The 11,889-nt window shown below is 47.6% G+C and overlaps 2 pseudogenes; one reads left to right on the top strand and one right to left on the bottom strand.

Annotated features, from left to right (window-relative positions):
• Positions 1 to 606: 606 nt before the first annotated feature.
• LOC125534790 (uncharacterized) lies at positions 607 to 2,496 on the bottom strand (annotated as a pseudogene).
• A 104-nt stretch (positions 2,497 to 2,600) lies between these two features.
• Positions 2,601 to 8,082, top strand: LOC147983233 (uncharacterized; annotated as a pseudogene).
• The last annotated feature ends 3,807 nt before the right edge of the window (positions 8,083 to 11,889 follow it).

The following is an 11,889-nucleotide window of genomic DNA, read 5'->3' as shown; positions in this document are numbered from 1 at the left end:
GGGGGGAGTAGATACATAATCTTTTTTTTTTGCGGCATGGGATGGAAGTGATGATGCAGGATGCAAAATAGGCTATGTGTTTATAGATGAGTTAGTATATTAAAATCAGTTAATATTACTAAGTGTATACATGAGGCAATGACATGGATCTATTAATATAAATCGTTGACTAAGTATACGAAGAAAGTTCTACTAACCAGATAAATATAATATGAGTGCATATTCCTAATGGATCTATTAATATTTAGTTAGTGTTCATATTTTTTTCTATTCGTACATTAAAAAAATGATCGACTTGAGTTTATTCTGGGTGATTACACTTGTTTTCCCCTCACGAGTTCTACTGATTTTACAGAAAGATCCTCATAGTTCGCATTTCCATATTTTCATATCCAAAATTTTAGGATTTCACACACCATCTTTTCAGCTCCTCACGTATACTACATTTTTGGGGAAAAGGAAAAAAGAGGATATTTCAGTAAGGAGAACAGCCACAACTCACAATATATATCTACTCTGCTTGCATTACTTCAAGAGAAGCACGAACCATGCATGAGCTTTCACATAATCTATTTAGAGAAGAATAAATAAAGACAAGACAATTAATCAGGAAGTTCTCTTCTCAAAGTATTTGTTCACGCGATGTGGCCTCCTTATCTCACAGCGAACAGAGTAGTTGTAGTAAGGAGGAAGACGAGATGTCCACTGATGGGCGCTGAATTTCCCTCTAGGCCTAACACTTCCATTGAGAAGATCTTGCATGCTAATCATCTTGAGAGCTTCGGGTCCAGTTTCAACAGAACATGTCTGGTGGCCAGCAAACATCACAACACATTCAGAAGTTTTCTTCACTCTCCTGAAATATCCTGTCTCCAGCATTGGCCAGGGATAAATGAAATGCTCCCCATACACTGAGTTGTTTGTCTGCTTCGAATTCCTCAGGGCCGCAAAGGCCATGGTCCAGAAATGAAGATTAATATTTTCTTTTAGTAGTTCACTGAAGATGTTTGCACCCATGAAGCACCCATTCATCAGCCTAGCCATGTCCATGGCTATTGATGTGAGCTTTGGGTGGTTCTCCGCTCTCGTGCTCCCAAAAGCTGGGAGCACGAACCTTGAAGAAGTACCAATATGCTTCCTGAGTAAGGTGCTGTAACCTGAGGGGTTTTGTGGTTCCAAAGCTTGTAATCTTGTCGGAACGGCTCACAATTATCATCTTACTTCCACTCATGATGCAGGTTTTCGCAGTTGAATACAACCTCTTCCATACAGGCTCCTCGATATCCAGAAGCAGTTCAATGATGATCAATGTCCTTCTACCTCCATCTCTTAGGGTCTCTACACTTGCATCTTCAAGATTGTCTCCATTGAAAAACAAAATCAGAGAGAAGTGGTTGCGCACCATTTCATTGTCACACAGATGCTCGATCAGGGTGCTCTTTCCAACATTTCCGGGACCGACAATCGGCAGGACAGGCAGATAATTAGTGGCACTGGGAGTAGTCTCTTCTTGCAATAGGAAGTTCATCACAACTTCCGCCTCCATTTGGCATCCGAACATGCACTTGTCCAGCTGCAGATACATGTTATACGGCTGGCGGTGCAAACGCGGGCAACTGTTTAGAAACATGATGAACTCGCTCACATCTTCCATGGCGTCCCTTATGCTGCCAAGAACTTGCTCCAGCAGCTCAGCTTTTGCTGCACCTTCACTGCTGCCACTGCAGAAACATACACGCTTGGCAGGGTTGAAGTTAGATGGGGCAAAGGAGTAAATGACTTCATGATCTTTTGTCCTGCCGTCTCCATGGTCTCGGCAACTGAAGATATCGAAGGTGTAATACCCCCTGTACATCGAAAATTGACATCTGAGCACGGATGCAACGGAGCACTTTATTTTGAAGTTAAGAAAAACAGATTTTTTTACGGCTAATTTTTCAAGTTTTTGTGTGCATGAACATATAGCAATGTTGTATATCGGGCCAAAATTTCAGCAGTATACATGCTTACATGTAAAAGCTACAGCAAAGACAAAATATATGAAAATTAGGGGCTTGTTTTTTTGTTGTTTTCAGGCCGAATTTTTATCTTTTTTTGTGCAGCACGTAATACAACATATTATTGAACAAAATTTCACAGGTATTAAGACCACATGCATGCGTATTAATGTAAAAAAATCAAAAAAATTCAAATCTTTTAAGCACCTTTTTGGAGCAGTTCAGAATAAAGTGTTCCGTTGCCCCGATGTTCTGAAAAACCGTTTTACCTGTACATCTCCTTTCTCAGTATGCTGAGTTGATGCAGCATGGCCTGGTTGGTGATGAGCCGGCCATCTGCCTCCTTGACGACGACACGAACCCGCAGCAGCAGCCGTTGTAGGCTGCGCAGCCTCTCCTCCTCGGTTGGTGCCGGCATCTGCTTTAGGTACCTGGCCATGAGGAAAGATATGGATCTACTTGCAAGCTCACCCATAGCAGCAGAAAAGATTACCTCCATGCATATGTGTTTGAGTACCCCCTGCCTTACTGTTTCTTGAGGGATGTGGTACCATAACAAATCAATTGGAAGTGCTGAGTGAAGCACACATATATATAGAGGCCATGGTCCAGAAACTTGTGAAAGAACTCTCCCAAGGACACTGTGAGGCTTTGTCTTGCTTCTCCTTTGATGTCGTGCTATTCTTTGATGATCAACCAATTGAATGTGAAATTGACTAATATATTTAGTGCCTTGCTAGAAATTTGGAAACGGTCCTCTAGCGACGACTTTTGCTAGTACAAGGAGCATAAGAAAACAAAGAGCCGGTGTCAAACTAATAAGACTTTTCTGCGGCGGCTACTCAACCTGCTTTTGATAAGCATGAAAGTGACCCTGCAATACCTTTGCAAATCCAGAGTGATTATTGATCTTAGTTATGGGCGTGGCCTTCTTGATAGTCATCTTGAACCAGAAAATATTCAGAATGTTGTTCCGTTAGATTCTCCAGTGCTCCAACGTTTGGCGTTGGAAAGAACTGCTCTCAGTACTCCACCAACAACACGGCCACACCAACTTGAAAACCATGTGCACAAATTTCTCCTGGAAACATTTCTAACCTAATTTGCACAAATCAAAAATATATTTATTAACTTACTTGGTGATCGAATTATAACACACACAAGCATGTGCGCGTGCACACACACACACACACACACACAAAACAAGGTTTTATTGGGTCACAAACACATTAGCAGTAGAATTTTAGAGTTGTATTGGTTGCTCCAACTGAGAAACATCAACCACTCCAAAATGTAGTCATGTTACCATTTTAATTAATTTCGACGGCACAAGTTAGTTCACACAAAATGTTGATTAATCGCACCAAGTTGTCAATTGTCCATGTAATTCAAGCACAGCTGGACCACTCGACTATAGATTTCCATGTCGGGCTCTATTGGCAGTAAATCACCTCTATGTACTTAACTAGAGATAACTTGGCACGACGCAACTGGCAAGGTAGCAAGACATGTGTCTTTTGTCAACATGATGAGTGCATCAAACACTTATTTTTTGAGTGTAACTTTGCTTGTGCAGTCTGGGCCATAGTTCAAGTAGCTTCAAATCTATATCCACCCGTAGTTCACGTAACATGTTCGGCAATTGATTGTGGGGTATCGATAAACAATTTTCTGCACATCTACTCGTGGGGGCGGCTGCCGTATGCTGGGCAATGCGGCTTACCAGAAATGATGTAGTTTTTAACAATAAATGTGTTTCATCTCCTGTGCAGGTTATTCATATGTGTACGCGATGCCTCCGTACGTGGTCTATCCTGCAGAGGCCGGGGGACAGTGACCTTTTTATGATGGCGTCTACGCGGCTAGAGTATACAGCCAGGGAGGTTTTCTCCCAACATGAATGGCGATGTAATCTTCGAATAGTATTTGCCCCACCCTAAGCTGGACTGATTTACTTTTGCTATAAAACAATATTTTATTAGACTTGTTGGACTTGTTGGCTGTGTGCGTCGCGCTATGCAGAGGCTGGGCATTCTTTCAATGCAGTTGTATCACCTGGATATATCAATTGGATGAAATGTTCTTCGTCGAAAAAACGTACTAACAATGTTAACATGTCACTCAGTTACTTGTTTATTACTAGTTGGCAGTTCTTGCTTGCTTATTAGGAGTACCATATAATAGTTTGCTCCATGGACCAATAAGTTGCTTTTTCTTGTCAGTAAGTAGAAATACTATGTAATATTTAGTGGATTTGTGGATCCCTACACTGCTCCAAGTAAGGTGAGGCGAAACAAGACGATAAAATCCATTATGCATACTATTATTTCACTGTCATTCCTCAGTGTACAACCGTGGATTTATATATTCTTCGTTTGAAAGAGCCCAAAATAGTACATCGCCATAAGTAGATAAATGCATTCATCCTTCACTAGTAGAACATCGGGCTTTGGAGACGATTTGATACATGGGTCTTCAGCAGCTCCTTGTTCCGCCTCAAAGTTTGTCTTGCTAATAGTCGACATAGCGGAGGTGGTTTCCAGTGCTTCTACCCGCATGCGGTTCTTTCGGAACAACCACTTGCAATGCTTTCAGTGTCCGAGGCAGTTTTCTCCATACAACCGCCTCCATTACCTTTTTCAGGCTTGACATTATTTTTGTTTTTTGCCTTCATTTAATAAAAAGATGGAGCCGGGGGAACCCCTTTCGTTCAATATTTTTTTGTTTGATTACCAACTCTCCAAATGAAATTCAAAAAAACATTCAAAGACGATTATCAGGCATGCATACATCATATATTTGCACAACCACTTTGCCTCTCATAACACACAACCATATAGTTGAAAATTCAAAGCCAACATGTATATTTAGAAACTTCACAGGCAACATATAAACATACTTGTAAAACCTAGGAAACTTGCCAGAGAACTCACCCAGGGACACTGAGGCATCGTCTTGCTTCTCTATTGAAGCCGTCCTACTCTTTTTTCTTTAATGATCAAACAGTTGAATGTGAAATTGGATAATCTCTTTTCTAAGAAAAAGGGTTTCCCCCGCTTTGTATTACAAAGCAACCACCGATACATGCAACGATAGGTGTTGGGGCCGCAGCACAAACAATGCCCAAAGAAAAACAAAGAAGAAAGAAAGAGAAACAAATGCCAACAACGGCAGATCAACGAAACGAAGATGACCGGCGACCGCTGCACCCTCCGGATAAGTACCACCACGATCCCAGCACTCTGAAGCGTCGCGTACCAAGCAACACCTTCAAGAAGGAGGCGACAACAACGCCACTGTTGCCCGGACTAGTCCTAGGGTTTCCCCCGGTACGCGGGGAGTAGTGGGGGGAGGGGTGTACCCGACGCCCTTTAGGAAGGTCCGGCGGCACCCACGGGCGTCGCCGCATCGGGGCCGGACAAGCCGCCAGAGATTTCTCCCAACCCAAACCCCCACCACCACCCCGCACAAATCATAGTGCACCGCCCATCACGCCGCCCACCAACATGTGCCACCACGGTCACTGAATTAACTTCGCCGTCTACCAGAGGTCACCGACACGACACCTGGAGGACGGGAGAAGAGATAGTGGCCTCGGGGGCATCCGCAACATCGCCGACGTGAGGGGACAACCACCACCGCCACCGCGGAGCCGACCGGACGCACGAACAAGGGGCTTACCAGGCGCCAAGGCCCGGCCAGACACAAAAGGGTCCGGACAGCCCCTACCGTCACGCTGCAGCTCGCCAGCTGTCGAAGCAACCACCGCCCGCACACCACCGCCTCTTCGCCACCAACCAGGGAGCAGCGTCTCCACACCGAGTCGCTAGCCCTCCCTAGCGCAGATGAAGCCCGAAAGGGCCTAGATCTGGGCCGTGTGGGTGCCGCCGGCCACCAGGACCGCCATGCCGCCCCGCGGCCAACGGCCGCGCCTCCGCACCAAGGACCACAAAGCTCGCCGGACTCCCGCCGCCGAGCCACACCGCCGCCATCAGGAGCTCCCCCCCCCCCCCCCCCCTTGAGCAAGCGGGGAAGGGACGGCCCGCCGCCGCCAGCGCCACACGGGCAAGGCCCGGCGGACCCAGCTGGCGGCAGCGGGGGGCGGGGGCGGAACCCTAGTCGTGGGAGCCGCTCGCTCTCCTTCGACCGAATTTTCCTCTCGGTCCTTTTCATAATCTCTTTTCTAGCTGGGTAGAAATTTGGAAGCGGTCTCTAGCAACTTTCCCTGGTCTACACGGAGCATAAAAAACGAAGAATTGGTGTCATACTAATAAGACTTTTCTGCGGCTGCTACTCAGCGTGCTTTTAATAAGCATGAAAGTGACCCTAAAATACCTTTGCAAACCCAGAGTGATTAATAAGCTTAGTTATGGGCATGACATCCTTGATAGACATCATGAACCACAAAATATTAATAATTTTATTTTGTTAGATTCGCCCGTGCTCCAACATTGGGCGTTGAACAAAACTGCTCTCAGCCGTCCACCAACAACACTTACTTGCATCCATTAACCTCTTGTTGTGCAAAAACTAACACAGCTGATGCGTCCGATGAAGAGATGGTTGCCTTTATGCCCGAAGAGGTGTACCACATTGATTGAATAGCGCTTTGCCACAGATGGAGAAAAGCAATGACAGTCCCAGCGCTTACAGCTGCTGAAGAACTAAGACGAGGCTAGGGATGCGACTGGAGTTGGCCGCGAACACGTGGAGCCCTGATGCGTTGTCTGGAACCAACGACGGCAACAATATGTTGTAACAGTTCTCGATGTATGTGACAATGCTCTCCTGTGTCCCGTGTTTGGGACGTGGCTTCCCCCAGTTTTCATTTCCCCTACAATGTCTTTAGCTAGCCATAGCCAGATGTAAAGGTGGCTACAACTTCTTTGATGATTTGTTTCATTTCAGTGAAAATTCTAAGTTGCTGACATTTCAGTGAAATGAAACATGGCAGATCAAAGAAAATGGAGCATGACAGTTTCAGAGAGCCTGTTGATCTAAACACAAAGACTTACTAAATACTAGTACTTTCAAGTTTCAATGAGAAGCAGATCATAGAAAATTCCAGTACCATTGCTTATCCCAGATAAAGGGTATGGTCAACGAGTGTAAACACTAGTAGGGAAACCCCCCTCCCCTCCCGAGGCGCTCCCGCGGGCGCCCCTGGGAGGGAACCCTAGCGCCGCCGCCCCCGTCCCTCGGCCCCTTCCCCCCTCCCTCGCCGTCGCCGGTGGCGTCGCCGGCCAAAGGCCGCGTGGCGCAGGCGGTGGCGGGGCGGCTCTCTCCCTCGCACGGGTGGCGGACGCCGCGGGGCGGCCTCCCCTGCTCGGTGGCGTCGGGCGCCGGCTTGCCTCTGCTCCGGCTTCCCTCCTCCGCCTCGCTCCCTGGTGACCGGACGGCGTCGCCTCCTCTCCTCCCCCCCCCCCCCTCCTCGTGGGGCTCTGGAGGCCCGGGGATGTGCTGGCGGCGGATCTGGAGCCCCCTGCCCAGATCCGGCGGGTGCTGGCGGTTGGCGGCTGCAGGGCGACCGGCGGCCCCTTCTAAGGTGGTGGTGGTGCAGCCGGGGTTCTTCCTCTCCGGCGGGGTGGCTGGGCACCGGCTGGACCTGGCCAGGGCGTGGAGACGCGGGGGTGTGTGCGTGCGGCCGGTCTCTTGCTGGATCCGGCCGGGTCTGGCGTTGGGGGCCTGCCGGTGGCGCGTAGTAACGGTGGTGCATGCCCGGCGGCTCCGGCGCTTGGAGCTCGCCGGGCGACGCGGGTAGGGTAGCGGCCGAGCGTGGCCGCTGCTTCGGCCGTGGGCCGCGGCGTGGGGAGGTCGGACGATGGTACTCTCCCGGTGTCGTGGAGGCTTTACGGTGGTTGACGGATCTGCCCGCGGCGGCGGCCGGCTTCTCTGGCATCGGCTCGTCTATGTTCGGGCCGTCTCGGCCTTCGCCCCATCTCCTCGTCGCCCGGATGTTACCCCCACGAAAGGGCTGGTCCTCTCCTAGCTGTGGTCTACCGCTCATCTCGTGCCCGGTGCTGCAGGACCGAGCTCGTCTCGCGCACGATGCAGCAGGACTGAGCTCGTCTCACGCGCAGTGTAGCAGGACTGACCTCGTCCCCTTTCGGTGCTGCAGGACCAAGCTCGCTGTTGGGGAACGTAGCATAAATTCAAAATTTTCCTACGTGTCACCAAGATCTATCTATGGAGAGACTAGCAACGAGGGGAAGGAGAGTGCATCTACATACCCTTGTAGATCGCTGAGCGGAAGCGTTCAAGTGAACGGGGTTGATGGAGTCGTACTCGTCGTGATTCAAATCACCGATGATCCTAGTGCCGAACGGACAGCACCTCCGCGCTCAACACACGTACGGAAGGGAGACGTCTCCCATGCCTTGATCCAGCAAGGAGGAGGGAGAGGTTGATGGAGATCCAGCAGCACGACGGCGTGGTGGAAGTAGCGGGATTCCAACAGGGCTTCGCTAAGCGCTGCGGGAGGAGGTAGATGTGTCACGGGAGGGAGAGGGAGGCGCCAGGCCTTAGATTGGTTTGCTCCTCCTTTTCCCCACTATATATAGGGCCAACGGAGAGGGGGAGGCGCAGCCCTTGCCCCTTCCTCCAAGGAAGGGTGCGGCCAAGGGTGGGGAGGAGTCCATCCTCCCCAAGGCACCTCGGAGGTGCCTTCCCCTTTTAGGACTCTCCTCTTTTTCCCATCTCTTGGCGCATGGGCCTCTTGGGGCTGGTGCCCTTGGCCCATATAGGCCAAGGCACACCCCCTACAGCCCATGTGGCCCCCCGGGGCAGGTGGCCCCACCCGGTGGACCCCCGGGACCCTTCCGGTGGTCCCGGTACAATACCGATGACCCCGAAACTTGTCCCGATGGACGAAATAGCACTTCCTATATATAATTCCTTACCTCCGGACCATTCCGGAACTCCTCGTGACGTCCGGGATCTCATCCGGGACTCCGAACAACATTCGGGTTACCGCATACTAATATCTTCATAACCCTAGCGTCACCGAACCTTAAGTGTGTAGACCCTACGGTTCGGGAGACATGCAGACATGACCGAGACGTTCTCCGGTCAATAACCAACAGCGGGATCTGGATACCCATGATGGCTCCCACATGTTCCACGATGATCTCATCGGATGAACCACGATGTCAAGGACTTAATCAATCCCGTATACAATTCCCTTTGTCTATCGGTATGTTACTTTCCCGAGATTCGATCATCGGTATCCAATACCTAGTTCAATCTCGTTACCGGCAAGTCTCTTTACTCGTTCCGTAACACATCATCCCGTGATCAACTCCTTGATCACATTGCGCATATGATGATGTCCTACCGAGTGGGCCCAGAGATACCTCTCCGTTTACACGGAGTGACAAATCCCAGTCTCGATTCGTGCCAACCCAACAGACACTTTCAGAGATACCCGAATGCACCTTTATAGTCACCCAGTTACATTGTGACGTTTGATACACCCAAAGCATTCCTACGGTATCCGGGAGTTGCACAATCTCATGGTCTAAGGAAATGATACTTGACATTAGAAAAGCTATAGCATATGAACTACAGGATCTAGTGCTATGCTTAGGATTGGGTCTTGTCCATCACATGATTCTCCTAATGATGTGATCCCGTTATCAACGACATCCAATGTCCATGGTCAGGAAACCGTAACCATCTATTGATCAACGAGCTAGTCAACTAGAGGCTTACTAGGGACATGGTGTTGTCTATTTATCCACACATGTATCTGAGTTTCCTATCAATACAATTATAGCATGGATAATAAACGATTATCATGAACAAGGAAATATAATAATAACCAATTTACTATTGCCTCTAGGGCATATTTCCAACAGTCTCCCACTTGCACTAGAGTCAATAATCTAGTTCACATCACCATGTGATTAACACTCACAGGTCACATCGCTATGTGACTAACAGCCAAGAGTTTACTAGAGTCAGTAGTCTAGTTCACATCACTATGTGATTAACACTCAATGAGTTTTAGGTTTGATCATGTTGCTTATGAGAGAGGTTTTAGTCAACGGGTCTGAACCTTTCAGATCCGTGTGTGCTTTACAAATCTCTATGTCATCTCCTAGATGCAGCTATCACGCTCTATTTGGAGCTAATCCAAATAACTGTTCTACTTGGAGCTATTCTAGATTGTTGCTCCATTATATGCATTCGGTATCTCTACTCAGAGCTATCCGGATAGGTGTTAAGCTTGCATCGACGTAACCCTTTACGACGAACTCTTTTACCACCTCCATAATCGAGAAAAATTCCTTAGTCCACTAGTTACTAAGGATAACTTTGACCGCTGTACTGTGATCCATTCTTGGATCACTCTTGTACCCCTTGACTGACTCATGGCAAGGCACACTTCAGGTGCGGTACACAGCATAGCATATTGTAGAGCCTATGTCTTAAGCATAGGGGACGACCTTCGTCCTTTCTCTCTATTCTGCCATGGTCGAGCTTCAAGTCTTAACTTCATACCTTATAACTCAGGCAAGAACTCCTTCTTTGACTGATCCATCTTGAACACCTTCAAGATCACGTCAAGGCATGTGCTCATTTGAAAGTACTATTAAGCGTTTTGATCTATCCTTATAGATCTTGATGCTCAATGCTCAAGTAGCTTAATCCAGGCTTTCCATTGAAAAACACTTTCCAAATAACCCTATATGCTTCCCAGAAATTCTACGTCATTTCCGATCAACAACATATATTCATCAGAAATTCTATAGTGCTCCCACTCACTTCTTTGGAAATACAAGTTTCTCATAAACTTTGTATACACCCAAAATCTTTGATCATCATCAAAGCATACATTCCAACTCCGAGATGCTTACTCCAGTCCTTAGAAGGATTGCTGGAGCTTTGCATACTTATTAGCATCTTTCAGGATTGACAAAACCTTCCGGTTGTATCACATACAACCTTTCCTCAAAAATCGTCAAGGAAACAATGTTTTGACATCCTATCTGCAAGATTTCATAAATAATGCAGTGATCGCTAACATAATTCCAACAGACTCTTAGCATCGCTACGAGCGAGAAAGTCTCACCGTAGTCAACTCCTTGAACTTGTCGGAAAACATCTTAACGACAAGTCGAGCTTTCTTAACGGTGATACTTACCATCATTGTCCGTCTTCCTTTTAAAATCCATCTGTACTCAACAGCCTTACGACCATCAAGTAGTTCTTCCAAAGTCTACACTTTGTTTTCATACATGGATCCTCTCTCGGATTTTATGGCCTCGAGCCATTTATCGAAATCCGGGCCCACCATCGCTTCTCCATAGCTCGTAGGTTCGTTGTTGTCTAGCAACATGACTTCCAAGACATGATTACGTACCACTCCGAAGTAGTACGCATCCTTGTCATCCTACGAGGTTTGGGAGTGACTTGATCCTAAGTCCCATGATCAATATCATAAGCTTCCACTTCAATTGGTGTAGGTGCCACAGGAACAACTCTTTGTGCCCTGCTATACACTAGTTGAAGTAACGGTTTAATAAGCTCATCAAGTCTCCACCATCCTCCCACTCAATTCTTTCGAGAGAAACTTTTCCTCGAGAAAGGACCCGATTCAGAAACAATCCCTTATTGCTTTCGGATCTGAGACAGGAGGTATACCCAACTGTTTTGGGTGTCCTATGAAGATGCATTTATCCGCTTTGGGTTTGAGCTTATCAGCCTGAAACTTTTCACATAAGCGTCATAGTCCCAAACTTTTAAGAAATGACAGCTTAGGTTTCTCTAAACCATAGTTCATACGGTGTCATCTCATCGGAATTACGTGGTGCCCTATTTAAAGTGAATGTGGTTGTCTCTAATGCCTAACCCATAAACTATCGTGGTAATTCGATAAGAGACATCATGG

Source organism: Triticum urartu, chromosome 2A (assembly GCF_056163025.1).
Source record: "Triticum urartu cultivar PI428250 chromosome 2A, HENAU_Tu73, whole genome shotgun sequence".
In the NCBI taxonomy this organism is placed as follows: Eukaryota; Viridiplantae; Streptophyta; class Magnoliopsida; order Poales; family Poaceae; genus Triticum; species Triticum urartu.
Note: the sequence above shows the minus strand (reverse complement) of the source record. Positions and strands in the feature narration are given on the sequence as shown.